The sequence below is a fragment of the Panicum virgatum genome, chromosome 1K, assembly GCF_016808335.1.
Source record: "Panicum virgatum strain AP13 chromosome 1K, P.virgatum_v5, whole genome shotgun sequence".
Lineage (NCBI taxonomy): Eukaryota > Viridiplantae > Streptophyta > Magnoliopsida > Poales > Poaceae > Panicum > Panicum virgatum.
In genome coordinates, this window is record NC_053136.1 from 11,276,042 (window position 1) to 11,295,927 (window position 19,886).

At 43.8% G+C, this 19,886-nt stretch overlaps 3 long non-coding RNA genes across 10 annotated transcripts; 2 read left to right on the forward strand and 1 right to left on the reverse strand.

Annotated features, from left to right (window-relative positions):
• Positions 1-362: 362 nt before the first annotated feature.
• On the reverse strand, positions 363-4,120 carry LOC120694779. 6 transcript variants are annotated; one of them, XR_005683656.1, is made up of 5 exons: positions 3,812-4,120; positions 2,544-3,675; positions 2,389-2,465; positions 2,119-2,203; positions 363-813 (listed from the first exon to the last, which is right to left on the reverse strand). It is a non-coding gene; the product is annotated as an uncharacterized LOC120694779 (long non-coding RNA). The 6 variants fall into 6 exon arrangements; XR_005683655.1 differs by having other exon boundaries at positions 2,544-3,682; XR_005683652.1 differs by having other exon boundaries at positions 2,544-3,247; positions 3,596-4,107.
• A 251-nt stretch (positions 4,121-4,371) lies between these two features.
• Positions 4,372-7,992, forward strand: LOC120694795. Of its 2 annotated transcripts, none has more exons than XR_005683658.1 (4): positions 4,372-5,620; positions 6,441-6,662; positions 7,081-7,163; positions 7,664-7,992. It is a non-coding gene; the product is annotated as an uncharacterized LOC120694795 (long non-coding RNA). The 2 variants fall into 2 exon arrangements; XR_005683659.1 differs by having other exon boundaries at positions 4,376-5,620; positions 6,441-6,600.
• Positions 7,993-10,059: 2,067 nt separating this feature from the next.
• On the forward strand, positions 10,060-13,327 carry LOC120694798. 2 transcript variants are annotated; one of them, XR_005683661.1, is made up of 5 exons: positions 10,060-11,033; positions 11,116-11,336; positions 11,448-12,311; positions 12,602-12,766; positions 12,854-13,327. It is a non-coding gene; the product is annotated as an uncharacterized LOC120694798 (long non-coding RNA). The 2 variants fall into 2 exon arrangements; XR_005683660.1 differs by having other exon boundaries at positions 10,075-11,033; positions 12,230-12,311.
• Positions 13,328-19,886: the final 6,559 nt, after the last annotated feature.

The following is a 19,886-nucleotide window of genomic DNA, read 5'->3' on the forward strand; positions in this document are numbered from 1 at the left end:
TCATCTCTGTACTGCGTGATAACCAAAAGATAAACATCACGTATAAGCATAAAGAGCAGCACTTAGGCCTAAGAATCAATCGGTTTTGTAGTCTCTAAAAGAATCAATAGGTTTGTTGTATGGTCTATAGACAGAAAATCAAAGTACTACTCTGTTATGATGCTGTTCTTTTTTAGATTACTAGGTTCATGCCCGTGCATTGCTACGGGCAAAAAAAAAAAAGTACTGCAGCATAAAGATTGATATCTCAAAACAGTGAAAATTATGTTACCATACCGTATAAAGTATAAAGCATACCACAAAATAGTTCATTCAAAATTATCATAAACTATTATTATGCAGAGAAATTTAAAACATTATTATGCAGAATAATAGTGGAGAAACATATATTTATGTTAGAAAAAATGTACAATAGTTTTGAGTCCTTTCGTCCAAATGCAGCACCCCAAAGAATCTAGCACCTGTACCTCGGGGTTTTTTGGCATTTACACACACAACATACATCTTAATTATAAATAAGCTATTGATGCGGATGTAATTGAGATGTTGAGACCAGCAGTCCAGCACTAAAGTTAACTACAAAATCAAATGTTAGCCATTTAAATATACACTTGTCCCTCGGTCAGACTCAAAATAAACACAAAACACTCAGCTTACTCAATGCAATTAGAAAGATTTCATCAAGACCTCAAAAACCTGGGTAGTGCTTGCAGCTTGCCAAACCTTAGGCGCGTGAATGGTTCTAGTCCGTCCCATCAGATTCTCCCATCATGCCTCCTTTCCTCCAGTTTGCTTGCTATCATAAGGTCAATACTACATTTGAATTAGAAAGGAGGTTAGTTTTATGTGATATATAAATAAACGAACACAACCATGTACATCAAATCTGCACTGTTTATTCTGAACAGACCATGGCCTAATTCATGGCCACCTACCATTGTAATGCCCTCCCTTCCTTAAATATATCCAACTCAGCTATATATTGGGTTTCTAACCAATTGAAAAGTGTTTCAGATCAGATTAGCCTACTAAGTTCAGAGACACGTTAACTGGCCTTGCCATTACATGGCACAAAGATCAAATTTCTATGGTATCACGCCCATGTCCACTTCGTACATGGCACAAAGATCAAAATTTCTAATATATCGCACCCATGTCCATCTCGATGTCACCTGTAACCCCTAAAACATGCAATTAGATGTGCTCAACTGGAATAACTCAAGATCCAAAACTAACAAGATCCCTCTAAATCGAATATGGTTTTGACTAAATCTGCACAAAGAAGTGGCAGCTTGAAAAACTGAAGAATCAACACAAAGGTTAGAAACATCCCTTATCTGATGTGCCATAGTCACGCTAATCCCCAGATTCACATCCCTGATCTGATGTGCCATATTTACACCAAGTGCACCTGTTTAGAGAACCCTTCAGGGGGTCCATCAGTTCAGAGAGCTGGAGTCTCAACTATTTATAGAAGTTATAAAAACTCTAGAGTTTGTTGATGCTTGCCTGTGTTCAGTAATATTTCACAATGCTATATCTTACCCGTGTTCAGTTTTCATCATTATATAACCTGATAGATTTACATTCAGGACCAGCTAAATATTCTCAAGGAACCAGGCTTGAGGCCAAACAAAATCTAACATAGACATACTACTACTGCAATATTCGATTATAACTTTAGTTTCTTGGTGGAAGACATGCATATCTAAAAAGCATCATTGTGCTAAAAAATCATCAACTCTATCAGAAGATTTGTTAGGTTTAAAAGTTTTTATCAGCAAGGCTTAGTGTAGTTATTTATGTGCTATAAAACATAAGCAGGTAACAGCTCAGCTATAAAGCTGCACATACAATTTTCAGTATTACTAATTTGAAGCAAATTGGAAATCATTTGCGTTCACGAGCACCTGAGCTCTGTGATAGAACCAGGAGGCCAAACAAAATCAAATTGTGGCCATTCAGTTATCAATTTAGTTACTTGGCAGAACCACTGATGTAAAAAGTTGAGATGAATCTCTACAGCAAAAAAATGATGTAGCAGACTACATCTTGCATATAGATATTGACCCTCAATTATACTCTTGGGAGGAAGCGAACAGGAAAACATATACTGACCTACTCGTGTTGGAGGCTTGCCCATCCTCCTATAGGCTGCCTCCTCGTGCGGGCCGACTGGGAGAAATAGGATAATTGAAGCCCACTGTGATGGTACACATGCACGATTAGGAAAAGAAGGAAAATCAGCAAATATCTAAGGTATGGACAAAAAACATAAAATATTTAACCGATATTGATAATCTAATCAAACTTTTACACTGCAGGGAAGGTTTCCAAATATATTCTTGGTATACATGTATTTTAATGTCTAACAAAATCCACACTCACTGAAAAAACATGTGCACCGGACAATGGAGGGAAATTGAGCCGATCATGTAGTGTTCTCCTTCATTACAAAATCTACACTGCATATAGGGATGGACATATAGAGATGAAAACAAAAAAAATACGTACAGAAGAATAGAAGGGGGAAATATGCTAACCCGTGTTGTGACATGTGCAGTCCTAGCCTATATATGCAACAGAGGGGAGACACGGATGCATCATGTTGTACGCCCAGCACCACATGGATAGATCATGCCCATAATGTGCTCCCTCTGGGTCGAGCCAGATGGAGGGAGGGTGCTCCCTTCCATTGGATCCCGACCTTCCGCCTGAAATCTGAACACATCAGTCATATTTCCCGCATCACAAAGATATTATACTCATCTGCTCTTGTATAATTTGTAAGACAGTCAACAACCAATTTTTCAATGGAATGTCTATAAACTAACATGGTGTTTTCTATAACTTCTGAATAATGTCAATCTAAGGGCCATACAAATGGACAACACGCATATAAGAAATAACATTGTGAGCCTATCTACATTCACCACCATTTTGATAAGAGGGTACTGACTAATCTAAAGAAGAGCAATCCAAAATATAGAGACCAGGCTCATCAAAAGGGGCTCTTGCTACATCAAGGACGTAGAAATAAAAAGGGGGATCTTTATCGGTCCAGGGCCCTTGCTGCATGCCTCGCCGAGCAACATCCTACCTGGGCACACAAATGCCAAGCAACCAGCTAATCGCAACACCTGTGCACCAAATCACACGTTATCAGCCTACACCCACTTGTTAAGTAGCAGCTCATACATCAACTGCCAAGGGATGAGGAATTTCATCGACAAGGAAACAATCAGACCTGCATGTGTTTTTTATATATATCAAGAAGGAAATAACCGTAAGAGCTAGTAATTGACATTGACATGGTGCAGATTCAGGTTACTTAGGATTACAGTTGCAGAAGTTTTCCTTTTTCAGGTTAAAAAATGATAGAACACAACACATGCTTCTTCAGTCAATGTGATAACTGATATGTGAAAGTTGCACAGGAGAGTTAATTCACGATGATCTAGATTCTTCAACAGTACAGGAACACTACAGTATTTACTAAGACAAGAAGATTAGTTGAACAGAAGTAAATTGCGAATCGTCATTCATTTGCCCCCTAAAGTGAAAACAACCAAAAACAACTGAAGTGTCTTCGTACCTGAATCTCAGCATCCAAGCATACTTTTTGAGATATTGTAGGAAGATTATGATCCCTTCAATTCTTGAAAAAATTGTGCCCTGAAACCTCCAAAACCACATACAGTAATAACAAATACAGTTAATTTAGAAGGCACAGCTAGTGTCTAAGTGTATCGAAGGTCGAGCAAACAAGCAAAATTAATTACTTGATAGGAAAGAAATCTATTTTACAGACCTCACAGTAGATCAATGTAAAGAATAGTTCTTTTTATGGGTAATTCCATTAAGCACCTGGTATGCATAAGTGAGAGCAACCAGACCCGTTCCTCGTATCCATGGAGGCTGCCGTCGGTGGGCGCAGGCTCAGGCCGCCGCGACGCCATGCTCGGGGTGCCTGGGCACGCTGCAGCACCCAAGGCGGGGAACTGGTGGAGACGACGACAAGACCGTGGTGCGTTGATGATACTGATGCTCTCTCTCTCTCTCACCTGCTGGTACATAGGACTATCATGGAAGCAGCATGCAGCGTTCATCTGGAAGCAGAGCAACAACAACGAACGGTGCCCTATGGTGTAATTATCGGGTACACTGGTGCCACTGGTTTGAGAATTATATTGGGTCAAGCCAACCCAAAACCCAAATATAATATAATTAAGTGGGTAGCATGGGTTAGTTTTTTGGGTCCACCAATGCCAAGTTGCCAACCCACTTGCATCCATGACGGCAACCCACCAGTCCGCCCGTCGTACGTCGCCCCCACCCCACCTCTCCGTTTCAAAGACCGGAAATCTCGGCCTCTTCCTCCGCCCGCCGATTGTTTCGCCGCCAAAACCGCTCCCTCCAAGTGTCTACTCCCCCCTCGTGCCATCGTCCCGCCGCTAGCGATTTTGTGCCGTGTGATCCTGCTGGGACGCCGCACGATTCTGCCGAGCGATCCCAGAAACCCTCGCCTCCCCCCGCATGCCTCCCGCCGCCCTCCCCCTCGCGCCGCCGCAGCCCACGGGCGGGTCCGCCCTCGCCACCCACGCACGGCCAACCCATGCTCTCCTAGGCCCGAATGCGACGCCCTCCACCGACCTCCCCGACGTCGCGGCGCGGATGCGGCCACGGAGCCCGCGGATCCATCGAGCCGCCGCCGCCGCCATGGCCAATGCACGCTCCACCCTTCTGCGGAGCCGCCGATGCCTGACTCCCGCCGTGGCCGCGGATCCGTGGAGCCGCTGCCGCAGCCGATTCCTGCCGTGGCCACGGATCCAACGGCGTCCGCTTCCCGGCGGCGCAGTGCTCGTCCTCCACTCCAATGGCGACCTCCTGCCTCCTGGTTTTCCTCTGCCTCGCCGCCGCCGTCGCATCACCGGTTGTCCGTCGCGTCGTTCCCCGCGATCGTCGTCCTACCAAGAAACAATGTGAACCGTGCGATTGCATCTTCGGGTAATCCTCCCGTCCACCTTCCCCAAGCCCCAACGTCGCGTCACCGCCCATTCCCCTGCCACGGCGGTGCCGCCGCCTCCACCGCCCCGACGATGTGCGCGGTGGATCCGCGCCCCCAACAGTGGTGCCGCCGCAGCCTGGCAACGCGCGATGCGGATCTACGACCATCCGGTACGGACCCGCAACTAAGGACGCCCCGCAGCGACGCTCACGCCGTGGATCCACAGCCAGTGCCGCCTCCGGCGCTCATCCGTGCACGCCGCAATTTTGAACGCCCGCGTGCCGCCGCACGACGAACGGGCAGCTGCTTGCTATGGTCGATTTGCCTGTGTGCTACTCTTACTTCTTCTCTTTGTTTCTCCGTGTGATTAATCTTGTTGTTCGTTTCTCACTCTCTTTTACTCCTGCAAAGCCCTGGCTGCCGAGAGTGATTGCATTTTTTTTCAGCAAGTTCATGCTGGATTAGCAGCTATTGCCACTCCTTCCTTAGTTTCTTGCTCAGCCTCCAGGGTTTGGGCTACTGCTTACCTGTACATTAATCTTATATGTTGTTTCGTTTCAGGTTCAGGCTGCTGCAAAGGGGACAACGACCTAGGCAAGGGATGACACCTTGGTAGGTTCTTGTCCTCCTACTTGCCTTTTGTTTTTTTAAAACGCAAGCCATAATTACTTTAAAAAAGCAATGTATAGAAACCGAATGTGTTTTGGCATTAAAAATGAAGCTTTTAGATTTTTATCGCATAAAAATGTGGTGTTGCTGAATGTGGAGTAATCTGACTATGTATGTGGTGCTGCTATGATTGTCGTAGAGCGGTTGCTGTGTTGATGCTTGGTTGCCTGCACATATGCAAAATTATTCAGTGCAGACACCGAGAAGATCATGTGGGCTTTTCTACTGCTTAGTATTACGCTAGCATGTTCTCACATCTTGCATCTCCTGTTGTGTTTTGGTTTTTACATCTTTTCTATCTGTGTTCCACAAGTCACAATAGGCCAGTTTTTTCATGTCTTTTTGTTCTATCAGTTTTTTTAGCATAACAACTGAAAATCATGATTGATTACTATCTTGGGATGAAAAACCAGATTTCCTGATTCCTTTTTCCACACAAACTTTATGCCCTGGTTTTGTAGCTAAAAATGGTTAAATGCATGCAGGGTCAATTACTGCTCTTTTATAAGAGAGATCTATTTCAAACTTCAATTCTAACAATATATGGAGCAGAGGCATGCTGTTCATTTCATTTCCCCCTCCTTGATCATAAATTAAGACTCTTCTTGCTTTAGTTTATCACATACTAAAAGGCATAGTAGATAGCCTCTCATATTTAATGCTGCTTGATTTGCTACAGATATAGTTGTGATGCCATGCTATTTTTTGAGGATGCTCTTTTCGTTTGCTTTTGAAATCTGCTTGAATTCTCATGGAATTGTAGATTTTTCACCAAGCTGGTCTTGTGGAATGACGTGATCCGAGATGCTCTGTAAGAGATGAAATGGTCAATAGGTGCTTGGAAGCAGCAGCAATATACACATCAAGATTTAAGCCTGCCCATTACTGAGGATCATGAACCTGGGCTGTCTACATGATATGTTGTGAGTTTTTCTATGACGTTGATGGTTGAAACTTATCCTCGTCAGTTATGGAACATATAAAGGTGTGCAAATTATTCTTCAGAAGTGAACCCTATGACGTGGACTTAAACTCTGCCTCTTGGCCTATCTGAATGTGATGGCTATATGCAATTTTACCATTGTATTATAAAACCGTTCAAAGAGCATATTAAGCAATGAATTCAGTCAACAGTAATTTGAGAAACAGTAGGCAGCTTTGCATATGTTTCTTTGCCTTGATCCAGTTCATGTCCTTTGCAGTTGCTATTTTTTTTTCATGTATGGTTGCATTTTCTTAATCGATTTTGTTCCACCAGAAAGTTTTTTAAGTTAAAATAATTACCACTACCACTTCTATGGTCAATTTTATATATAATCCTATTGTGAGATTTTGTTAGTGTTTTTAGGCTTTGAATCTGTTACAATGATTTATGTAGCTTAGTACATGGGCCTTTCCTGCAGGTTGGTTACGCTAGGCTGATGTGATTTCCTTTGATGTACCTGTTCCTATAGGAATTATGTCCTCTGGTCCTGCAGTCCGGAAGGTGAGATCATTCTTCCAAACTCGTGATTTCTTTTGATGTACCTGTTTCTTAGGAATAATGGTTTGGGGATTTTCAATCTGGTATAGATTGGGGTTGTAGGATGGTCAATTTTGTGGCAAATTGGTCGATTCACTGGTGAAGATTTCTAAAAATTATTGCGGGGCACAATTCTAATAGAACAATTTTTATACTATTCTGTGGAGACGTCCTGCACGTTGGAGCTTTTGATTAAAAGGCAACTAACAGTGGGTACGGGAGGGAATAATATCTGTTTGTGTAGATGATAGGAACATTTGGTCTTCTGACCATTGATAGATGGCAGTGAGCGAAACAGTAATCTATTTTTGTGGAGATTATATACTGATGATACTGATGCTTTAATTTATGCTTCCTGGAGAAAGGTTTAATGGATGTTAGGGGCCGTTTTGGTTATGTTATTTGCTTAATTAGTCCTCTTTGTTTAAGATAGTGTCGGGAATCTTAGCTTTATTTTTATACAGAAACGTCAACAAGCTGGCCAAGTGCAAGGAATTCCTTAAGAACTACGCAGGCCTGAAGGAAATTAAGAAGAATGCAAAACAGTGCCAAAAATGCAAGATGGCTACATCTATGAAGGAGGCAATGAGATGGGTTGCATGAACTATCAATACAACCATCGGAATTACACACACTAATTTTTGACACTCAACTTGTGGATGTGAGACACAATTTGATATAATGGTTTTATAATTTAAATTTGAAGTTGAATGTGGTATTTGAAATTCTAAATTTTAAACGTGGTTGTATAGCTTAATGCTGAACTTGCCCGTATGAAGGTGTGTTTATTGCATTGAACCAGATTAAATTTCTACTTTAGTCTGGTTATACGATTTTTCTATAGGTATTTTCTTGTCCGTAGTAATGCATGGGCATAGACCTAGTGACTATATAGACGAAAAAACATCACTCGTAGAGTTTGGCATTTTTTACTTCTCAAAATATAGAGTTTGCCAACTCACAAATTAGTATAGGAAGGAAAAAAAGAGGTCATCTCCAACAGTTTTCTATATTCTACTTCCAAAATAATCAGTTTTGTGGACCCACACACTAATCCATGGCAATTTTTTTGTCTCCACTTTATTTTTTGTGGTATTTTTTTGCACGCAAAAATCTTCGACGCCACCGCCGCTCCTTTTCCTTTCCTTGTGCCCTAGTGCCGCCCTGCAGTCCCAGCCGGCGGTGGTTCAAGAAGGCTAGATATGTGTATATGCCATAACGGATTATGATTTGAAAACCTTGTATGTAGTAATCAGCTGATACCTACACACGCACACGCACGAGCCGGTAGCTAGCATGCTTGCGGCCGGCGGCGCCGAGAACTCTTGATGATGGCCTTGGCCCAATCGTGCTCGTCCAGCACCACGTCCTTGCAGTGGATTTGCAGCAGCAAGGCAACATACATGTCACACGACGACACCCACGCACTCCTTGAGCAGAAGATCAGAGGCAGAGACGGGAGGAAGAGGTCCTTCTTGCGCGGGTCTGACGGAAAGAGAAGATCACACATGCATTTGCGCGACGGAAGCCGGCGCACAAATATGCGCGTAGAGGACCTCTATTTGCCAAGTTGATAAATTTTGTCAAGTCATATGTCGAATTGTTGGAGGCATGTTTTGTTGTTTTTTCCCCCAAAAAACTAAGTATAGCAAATCAATTTGGCAAATTCTTGGAGATGCTCTCAGTAGTATAGATAGATAGAGATTCTGCACAATCACATTCCCACAAAAATAAGAAAAAAAACAAGTGCATTATGCCACCAATTAAGACTGGCTTATTGACCGAGAACCATTTGTAGTCCAAATTAAGTGAAATGGACACAAATGGTAGCTGCCTCTCGCTGTCATGCCAAGCTGGACGGTGGTTTTCAATTTTCATGTCATCATCACGCTATCATTCATGGAAATAGCTGGAAAATATTAACTGCTAAAAAATGGAGATCCTTTCGAAATCTACCCCAAAAGTAATAGCAGCCAACTAATCACCAGTTTATTTGGAAACTTATCACCATGACAGCACGAAATAAATCAACCCCTAAATGAAGGCCATTTGAAATCGTGGTGGTTAATTAATTGCCATTCATAGCGTTGGTTTTCCACTATATATACATGAACAATGTGTGGATCAAGCGCCTCGATCTCATCCTAGTATTCTACCAGCACGGCATACTCGTCGACGAGCACCAAGCATCCAGCGCATCCCTACATGGAGAAGTTCCCCAAGAATATGGCTGCAACTTTTCTGCTGCTGCAGCTGATTCTTTTCAGCAACCTTGCAGATCCTGTGCAATGTAAGTGCTACATGCCGTTGCCCTCTTTTGTTAGCTTGCATAAAGAATTATGACCAGGCCTTTCTTTTTTCTTTTGCAACTTTGACAAGCAGGCAGAGGCATGGGTGAATTAGGCCATGTGGAAGTTATTATCGATCAACCAAAGTGCTACCATCTCGGTTGGCCAGGATGCACTGGAAAGTACTGTTGGTGCTGTCTTCATCGTAGCGATAATCCTTGTTTTCGTACACGAGATGATTGCAAAAAGGCCTGCCACAGGAATTAAATTAGATTAGCTATATTAGAGCAATAATGTAATAATCATGAGTGTAACTTTTTTAGTGCATCATGAGTAAAAGGTCATGTAGCCAGTATATCTGGCCTGGTGCTATCTAACTCTCAAGAGAAATTTGGATTTTTACCCGTGAAAAACATATGGCTTTGTAAAGTTGATACCACAAAAAACGGATTTCGCAAAATTATCAATTAAAATATCGACACACTGATCTCATTGCTATTTTCTTCCTTTTATCTACTGCTCCCTACAAAAGATCTAACTGCCTAAAAACAACGAAAAAGACGTACGTTTTACCCCTCGGATGAATCCGACGGTTCCTCCTTCCCCGTCCGCCCACGCCTCTCTCGACGGTTCCTCCTCCTCGTCCCCCGCGCTTCCCCGCGCCCCTCCTCAGCCGGCTCGCCGCCCCTGCTCCGCCAGCGCGGCGCCCCTCCTCCCGCGTTCTCCTCCAATCGCACGGATCGCGCAGATCGAAGCTCGCGGAACCGCTGACCTCCATTCATGCGGATCCACGGGCCGCCACGCCGCCGCTTGCCAGACGGGCCGCCGCGCATCTCCGGCGTCACGAGCCGCCTCCGCGCCGACAACGAGCGGGGGGACACGCTGCTCTCTCCCAACCTGCGAGCGGCTCCGGGTTCCCGGCGTCGGCGTCGCGGCGAGCCACCTCCGCTCCGCCGACGAAGGCCCGCCGCGCCTCTCTCCCAATTCGTGCCCGGCCCTCGCTCTCCGGCCTCACGGGGTGCCTCTCCCCCAATCTGTGGCCGGCCTTCGCTCTCCAGCCTCGCGTGGCGCATCTCCCCTGCCACCTCGCGACTCCCGTGGCCCCTCCGTGGTGACGCCGTCCACCGTGCCTCCCCGCCACCGATCCTCCCTCCCCGATCGCGCGCCGCAACTCCTCCCTCCCCGACGGTTCCAAGCTCCTCCTGCGCGCCGGCCCACCCCATCCGCTCGCCTCCGTAGTTGCCGCGGGCCCACCCATCCACGCGTCGCCGCCCCCGCCGCTACTCCAGCGAACTCTCCGTCAAATCACTCCGGTCGCCGTCACATCATCATGCCGCTCTGGCACTCAGCCTTGATGGCCTCCCGGGCAGAGCGCGTGCTGCTTGTCCTCTTCATCGTCGTCGCCCGGCGGCGGGAGCAACGTCGGCGGGGATGTTGAGGTTGGCCCTGGGCCTGCCGATCTCGCGTGCAGCGGCTTCGTAGGCGAGCGCGGCATCCTCGGCGTTGGCGGAGGATATTGTGCCGGGCCAGACGGAGGGATGTACTGGTTAGTCCCATCTGCGTACTTTCCATCCCAAATCGTGAGTGCTAATCGGCAGCCTTTCCTTGCTACCAATGAACGAATCCAGACATTTTTCGTCAAATCCAAGGTCCAAGTTCAGATCTTTTGCGCTCCTCCTCAACGCACAAACAACCAGCGTGACCAGGGACAACGATGGTGCCGGAATGGAGCTGGATCGAACTCCGTCAATGAAATTGCCCACATCCACGATGCAGTTTCACTTGATGGCGTGGGAGCCGTAGGAGCAACATCCAGGCAGCAATCAGTCGCCAAACTCATCGCAGCAAGGTACATTGATCAAGCATGTATAAATCTATTAGTTCCTTCTTCTAGCATCCGTTTGTGCAGTTCTCATGGTGGCTGCAATGCATCGAATATGATATTATGTTTCATTTGTAGAAAGAAAAAAATATTTTCTTTTGGCGTGGGTACGATGAAGTTTGGTCCTAGCACAATCCAAGCTGTGAGTAGAGAGCTACCTGTAGGGGCATTATATTTTTGCTTTTTCACTTTTTTCTGAAGTTTGAGCAGTGCAAGGCTCGTGCTTATACGTATGGATACAAAGACTCTAAGAAATCTTATACAATGCTCATGTTCTGTTACTGATTTAAAATACAAGCATTTTCTATGAAGAAACCACCAAAATCTAGAAAACACTCTCCAAGCAGAATATTCCTTTTAACATCGGCTTCAGTAGTCTGCCGAGCTGCCTGCAGGATGTAGCTTCTGCGTATCAGGTACATAAATACTGAACTTCAGATTTCTCAGCAAAACAAAGCTGTATGGTTTGTGGTTTATGGTCCTGCGTATCAGGATACGGTTAAGTATTTGGGCCTGCAACAGTGCATCATATAGTCATGGTAGTGCCACTTGCTGAAATTTTTGTTGCTTGCTTAACACTCATGAACACAGGGCTGCAAGAAATGCATTAGAGATGCAATGGCTGTATCCAAGCAAACCTCAAACATGCTAAGAGATTGTATTGGCACTAATATAAGAGTTTCATACCTCATTTTCTCATTCTGAACTTTTTATACTATAAAAAGATGCATTAAAATTTAAATATAAAGTTTAGATTTTTTATTGAACTGTGCTAATTGATAAATGATGCCCGTTTTTCATTGAACTGTACTATGTGAAGTATTAAGACCTTAGCTAAATCTTATCCCTACCAAGTGCAGGTTTTTCCTTTTGGATGAAATCCATAATCTCACCTAGGTGGATGTAGATGGGAGCCTGCTCAGGCGCATTCAGACTTCAGAGGTAACAATCACAACACTTCTATGTCCTATTTAGGTGGTTTTTTATTCACTAAGTTCATCTTTTCTATTGTTGTATATACCAAGCTCAATGCCATACGTGAGCTCCAAGATGTCCATTCTAAGAGATTTGGCTAAGAATACATATGCCAGTGATAAGTTTTTTTTAAGAACACAGGATGCTTGGATAGTAGAGCTGACCAGTTCAGGCAATAGGGATACAATATGTCCTTAAGTAACTTGATTCAATGAAGTACGCTTTTATACAAACATGTGATATTTTTTCTTCTGCAGCCAATTGTGGAGGGTTTATCTAACATTTTAAATGCCCAAAGAGTGGACTTTACAACCCACTTGTTACTATCGTAAAGGAAGACATGTATTGGTGTTTTACCAAATGCTAAAAAGAGGCTTCTTCCGGTTATTTCCATTTTATTCTCGACCAAGTACTGCCATCAGGTTCAACCTTCTACTGGTTTTGTTTCGTATGCTTCATTGCTCATGTTTTATTAAGATATATCATAATTCCTCATCAGTGTTGTGCAGATTCAGAGAGTCAAGCACTTCCTGGATAGCAATGGATTTTGTGTTAGAGTGAATCATCATGGCACGGCAGCAACTTCCATGCCACATTGACCTCCTGGTCTAGCTTTTCCTGTCCCTATCAGCTTATGTTCAGCTCACAACACCCTTGCTCCTCTTCCTTTTTATTCTTTAGTGTCATTTTTATGAACAGGACTACAAGAAGAGGGAAGTTTGGGAAACATCAAAATAAATGAGCACTTGCAGAGGAGCAAGTATGGCAGATGTTGATATACATCGCAGACAATGTTTCACTCTCCTTTTTGGTTCTTGACATTTCTGTTTTACTGTTTAGTTTTGTTTTGCCTTCATTAATACTATATTTGGTTACTGCTCTGTGAAGCCTGAACTTTACTATCAATTAACTGAGTATTGTATACCTGACCTGTCTTTCTTTTATGAAGTTATATGCACTCCTTTATTTGTCCGTTTGTTCAATCCTAGCACCGGCAGTTTGTTTTTAGAGTTATACTTCTCTCTTTAATTTGTAGAGTGAACGGCTGAGGCAATCAATATCGAAGAAAGTTCAAGCAGAGAAATTTGTCCTCTATTGAGGACAAGATACTCTAAAAAATACATGATAAAGATGCTGATGTCTAGACCATTAACAAAAGGAACTCCGAAATCATTGCAGTCTATATGTTCTAATTCTATTCTTCCTATTCTATCACACAAGTATATTTATGAGACATTGCTATGTAATATTGCTGAACTGTAGAACCTATGTAAAGTTATATGTCATTCTCTTCTGTCCTTGCTACTTCTAAACTTTTCAGAATCGAACCGTGCCGAATTGACATGAGCTCAAACCACATGTGTCATGTGTCTAGAGAATATGAGCGTCAAATACAATTATTTTTCAGAATCATAGAATGTAAATTTCCCACCAGCTATCGGTATTTCAATGTTTCCCCCCTTTTTACTTTGATCTGATAAAAAAAGGGCAGACCCAGTGCCAGGCGGCTCCCACTTGGAGAAAATAAAATTGGAGTAACTTTTCGTTTCCTCAATGCAAATGTACATTATTTTGGATTACTCATTAATTCCATGAGCTATCAACAAATCAATTATTGTCTCCTTTTTTTGCTTGGATATGAGTATAGAGAATATAATATTGTAGTAGCATTTTTGTTTCGTCAATGTAAATTTACACTGACATGATTTTGGAGTACAATGGATTGGCTGGCAGGTTTGCTTCTTTTTTGCATTTCACCTGTGACAATGCATGGGCATATAAATGTCTGTTGTTGAACTCTCTTTACAAATATTCTATATGGTGATAATTGATACTTATATTAGTAATTTGTTTCAATTATAGTAATGAATGAGTACAAACCTATTCTTAAAAGCAAGTTGTCATTGACAATAGCTGTTGGATAGCTGCTGTTTTGATTTTGTCAATACTCCAATCTGGGATCTTGGAGTATTATGGTTAATACATACTATGTCACAATCTCAATGATGTTGCTATCTAGGATCTTGGAGTTGCTCATTCCACTACTCATTGAATATTCAGAGCTTGGAGTGGTTGCGTGGTGCTCTGCAGAGTTGGGCAGGCAGCAAGCTTCTTTTGTTCCTTTCACATAAGAAATTACCTGATTGTTTAGATTCAGGTCATGTTTGGATGCATTACTATTGAGTAGAAATTCCTCAAAATCATATCCGTCAGTTTGTTGGCCATGCCAAGTTGTGGGTATATCTGAAGAGCAGCCATGGAGTTGTTTCAGCTGTACACTCGATAGCTTTCAATCAGCTATTCAGCTGTTGCACTTGACATTTGTTTCAGGCGTATTTGTTACACTCGATAGCTCAGAATTTGTACTGTATTTGTTTGCTGGTACTACTGTACTAGTTATTATTATTTTTTAAAATTGAATTGGCTAGCTGTTGCCCAAGCTAGCATACATTTATCATGAGTGCTGCGTATTGGATTGCCCTGCATGCTATTTTTGAACTATATTCCAATGGTAAGCAGAGCAAAACAATACTCACATGCATGGCACTACATAACTTCATCCGAGAGAGTGCCATGGCAGATGCAGATTTTGAAAAGTGATTGTGATGAAAACTATTTTCCAAATTCTGAGCCAAAACATGAATGTGTTTCGTGATTATATCGCTGTGAGACGAGGGTGATTGGAATATGCAATTCATGTCGATAGAAACGGTTGTATTTATGTACTTTTTCCATGTTGATTGAAAGCTCCTGGACTGCCATGTGTATTCAGTGTGTTCTTATGTTATATTTTTTTTCCTTATGTTGTATTCGAAGGATAGAACAGCAGGAAGGGGAAGAAAACAAAAGAGAGCAGAGTAGCAGAGCAGAACCGAGCAAAAAAAATTAGAACAGAGCAGTACCCAGAGTAAAAGAGAGAGTGGAGAAGGAGGTTTCCATTAGCACATAATTAGCACATGTCTCCAAACAGGATATAGCTAAAGTTTAGCCCTTTAGCACTTAAAATTAGCTCCTCTGAACAAGGTTTTGAAATGCTTCTAGTAGATCATCAGTCAACCTAAGCGGCTGGAGCTGGCGGTGGCGGTGGCGGCGGGGCAACCAAAGCGGCTGGAGCTGGCTGCTGCGGCGGTGGCGGCGGCGGGGCAACCAAAGCGGCTGGAGCTGCCTGCGGCGGCGGCGGCCTTATGGAGGCAAACACCCCGTAGCCAGCCGTAGCTAAGCCGGAAGCACCAGCCGCGAACGCTAGGCCTCCGTGCAAGAAAAGTCGCCTGACTCTGGGCTGGTCCAGCATCCGCTCCCTCATGGCGAAGTCGGCCACAGCCACTGCGGCGGAAGCGGTGCCATAGGTCAAGGCGCCCAACACCTGCATATATGCAATGTGGGAATAATTATTATGAACGTGCATTTCAATCTTAATTACAAGCTAAGCATGTGCATTTCACCCTTAATTATAAGCTAAGCATATAAAACAAATGCATGAGAATTGAGTACGTACTGTGTCAAACACTATGAGGGAGACGCGGAGCACAAGGTTGGACGGCACAGGCCTCTCGCCCTTAAACATGCTTGTAACTAGTGCTGTCACCTCCACCACGCAGGCAGTGATCTGGAGGCCCAGAACAAAGCCAAGCAAGCTGCAAATTAGATAGCACAGTAGATTAGAGCGATAACACCTCAAAAAAAGACAATAACCCCTAAAGAAAAGCGGATAGCACAGTAGATTAGAGCAATAACGTTATATATAGCACAGAAGAAAATAACTACTCCTTTCCATTTTTATAAGGCGCACACACATATGAAGACTCAAATATTGCTATCTTTAACCCTTAAAAATGAAAGGATGAAGTACTACTACGGATGAAGGTACTGCAGATTTAACAGACGACTTACCCAACGGGTGTCGCGTGGAACTTGTAACTAGGCTCGTAAGTGTAGGTGCGAACAGCAGCAAGCGCGAAGAAGAGCGTCGTCACCCGGGTGAAGAGCAGAACCCACGAGTCCATGCAAACCGCCATGTGGCCTGCATCAATTAACCGAAAGTCGCTATCAAAATTAACAAAATGCTTAATCAAAAAAATTAACAAAATGCAATCCCACTGCCATAAATGATTCTTGCAGGCACTACTAGTTGTACCAGAGTATTTTATTCCTCTAGTCGTCACTACTAATTGTTGGTCAGTAATATTATCGAAGTTTTTAACTTATGTTAGGGATTCTAAGTGTTTCAGTTTGTTACAGCTATACTTGACTTTACTTACAATACATAATTATTAGATGTACCGTAACAATTTGCTTACAATATTTGTATGCTTTTACTATGTAATTAATGTATTTAATTAAAATATTCATCTAGATAAGGGATAAGTTCACAGATGCTAAACTTATTGGTCGATTTTGTTGAAACATGAGTGATAAACTTGTTATGTAACCTACACTGCTTCACTTATATTTTAGAGTTTCCTAGCATTTTGTTGCTACAGCTACCTATTATTAGTTTTACTTAGACTAGAAAATTGTCAAACTTACAGGGATACTTTTCATGCAATTTTGTATGATTATTGGTCTGTAACACACACACACGCACGCGCACACACACACATAGAGAGAGAGAGAGATAGGAAAATTCCTTTCTACACTCGTGTGTAGCTACTTCTATATGTGTATCTCATGATATATGACGTCTCTGATCCAACGAAGAGTATGTATGTAGAGTATGTGTTCATACTAGAATATATACGATGATATATATGTTGGGTATGTGACCATACATGGAGTATATGGACATACTTGTTTTATATACTAATACTAAGGTATAATTATAGTATATTTAAAAAACGGGCTGCATTTAAAATTTTTCTTGTATATACCTTTGAACTATCTTAGAATAAGTATATGAACATACTCAAAGTGATAAATGAGTACGCAGACATACATACGATGGTATACTGACAGTAAGAGTAGCTGTTAGGAATAAACACGTCATGGTTGGTTCTGTGGCGTGTGCGTGAGTCTAGCGTGTGTTAGGGTAGGTGGTTCACGAGTGTGTGCTTGTGAATGTGTTCGCGTGCTAGTGTGTGTGCTCGCCGGGTGGCTGTACGTGGTCGCCAGTCTCATCAAGGTGGTAGCCGGGCACAGCAGCAACGTGGTCGCCGGCTCACCAACGTGGTCGCCGGCTGCCATGAGCGTGCTCGTGCGTGCACTGCGAGCTGGTGTCGCGCGCGGAGGCTTGCTCCGCCGCGATCGCGTCAAGTGGAGTGGGGGAGGAGTAGTGGTGTGCGTGGCGCGGGTCCTGCGGTGGATGCCGCCATGACCAAGTTGAGCGCACGGCTCGGGGTCATGGATGCGCACGTTCTGCGCGGACCGGGCGCGACGGCCGTTGTGGATGGGAGCTCCCTGGCCTACAAAAAGCCCCTGTGCTTCTCCGTTGTACTTTGCCAAGTCTATTTGTAGTTGAATCAAGGCCAAGATACAGGAGCTATTGGCTCCGCGGCGTTCGTCACCGAAAACCACTGTTCATCTTCAACCTCTGTTCGCCGTGCGTGTTCCTGGGCGGTTCCAACAGTAGCTACACGCGAGTGTAGAAAAAACTCGTCATATATATATATATATATATATATATATATATAACATCCCAGATATTTTACCTAGTTGTGGGCCCCAGTTGTCATCTCCTCTTCCTTTCTGGCCCGATTCCGGCGGCAGGGCTCAACGGCGGCATGGGGGAAGTTGGGGAAAAGCTAGAGGGACTCGAGAGCTACCTCTGGGTGGTCTCGGTTGATGCCGGGGTGGCCGGAGGAGGGCCGGCGACGGGAGCAGTACTCTGGACGGCGATGGTGGCGGCGTGTGGCGGCGCTCCGGTGAGTGGCCGGCGACAGGGCGGCCATGGGAGGGTTCAGCAGGGCCGGACAAAGTGTGGGCGCTCGGCGGCGCGGCACAGAGGCGCGTGCGCACGACTAGGAGAGGAGGGATGGGCACGTGCAGAAGGAGGAGGGGCAGCACGGCATAGAGGAGATGAGCTGGTGGCATGGCTCGGGAACGAGCGTGGAACCTTGCGGAACGTGATGGAACGAGGAGAGCATGAGCTTCAGCGAGTCGAGGGAAGTCGATTCTAGCCTTTGGTTGCCGAAGATGATGACCGGAAGTGGGAGTTCACCGCCGAGCGGATCTCGGTGGCCATAGCAGGCTGCAGTGGCGAGCTCAAGTGCGAGTAGGAAGGACTGGCGTGGTCTGAGGAGGAGAGGAGGGATGAGCACGTGCAGAAGGAGGAGGGGCAGCACGGCATAGAGGAGATGAGCGTCGTGCGCGTCACGCATGGTGGAAACAGGATGTCAGGTTACACTTAATTAAGTTAATGCGCCTGATGCGTTCAAATGATGGCCATTACGCTTAATTAAGCCGTTTAACTTGGCGGTTCTGTCACAATATATATATATTCAATTAAATTTGAAGTTAATTATAAATAATGAATTGGATTAAATTCCATTGTCTTGGTTTTGTTCAAAACACAAATGATACCTTTTGTTTGTGTAGCCTTAATTAAGAGTACGGGATCACTGGCCATAGGCGTATGAAGGAAATTTCCCTTGCATTTCTAACTGGGACAACAGCAACCCTATGAATGGTGTTTCTTTCTTCTCGCTATGTGTACATTATGGTTAATGTATTTGGGTGCTTCCTATGCTAGTTATTGAGTCCAGTTCTAGGTCTCCTTTTTGTGTTACTCTTTTACAGATGCACCCATGATCATGTGCAGAGATTTAACACTGTTTTTACAGTGATTAATTGACTATCTAACAGTAACCTTAGTTTGTTGGCACTATCATAGTGATTAACTGATTATCTAACAGTAATCTTAGTGTGTTGGCACTATCATACTGATTAACTGATTATCTAACAGTAACCTTAGTGTGTTGGCACTATCATATACAGATTAACTGATTATCTAACAGTAACCTTAGTGTGTTGGCACTATCATACTTTGATGTGTGTACTAATGCTATTATTTTCCTAATTCTAGGGTCTTCTTATTTATATATAAATAATAATATGCACCCATGATCATGCACACTGCTTCAACAGTACACTGTTTTTACAGTGACTATATCCAACTGTCATCTTAGTGTGGTGACACTGTCATACTTTTATGTGTGTACTTCAACATATTTTTTTATGATCATGTACAATGTATTATTTGCTGCAATCAATTATATGACCATTTAAAACTGTTACGCCTTTCTAATTTTTTTACACTGACTTGACGACAAGGGTGGATCCCGACTGTATATTGCTGACAGCCCGAGCCATCGTGAAGATATTCAACTCATATGACCTTCCTTCCATCTGTCATATGGACAGCGAGGTGGGACTCTGAGTCGCCGAAGTCTGCCATGCTTCTCATCCCATCCCATCCCTGCAGCGGTCGTCCACCCCTCCGATCCACGCTGCCAAATCCCGTCACTTCTCTAATCTCCAGTGCACGCAGGATCCAGTTCGTGGAGTTCGTGGTTCCTGCAACAGTAAGGCCTCGTTTGGAAACTCCAA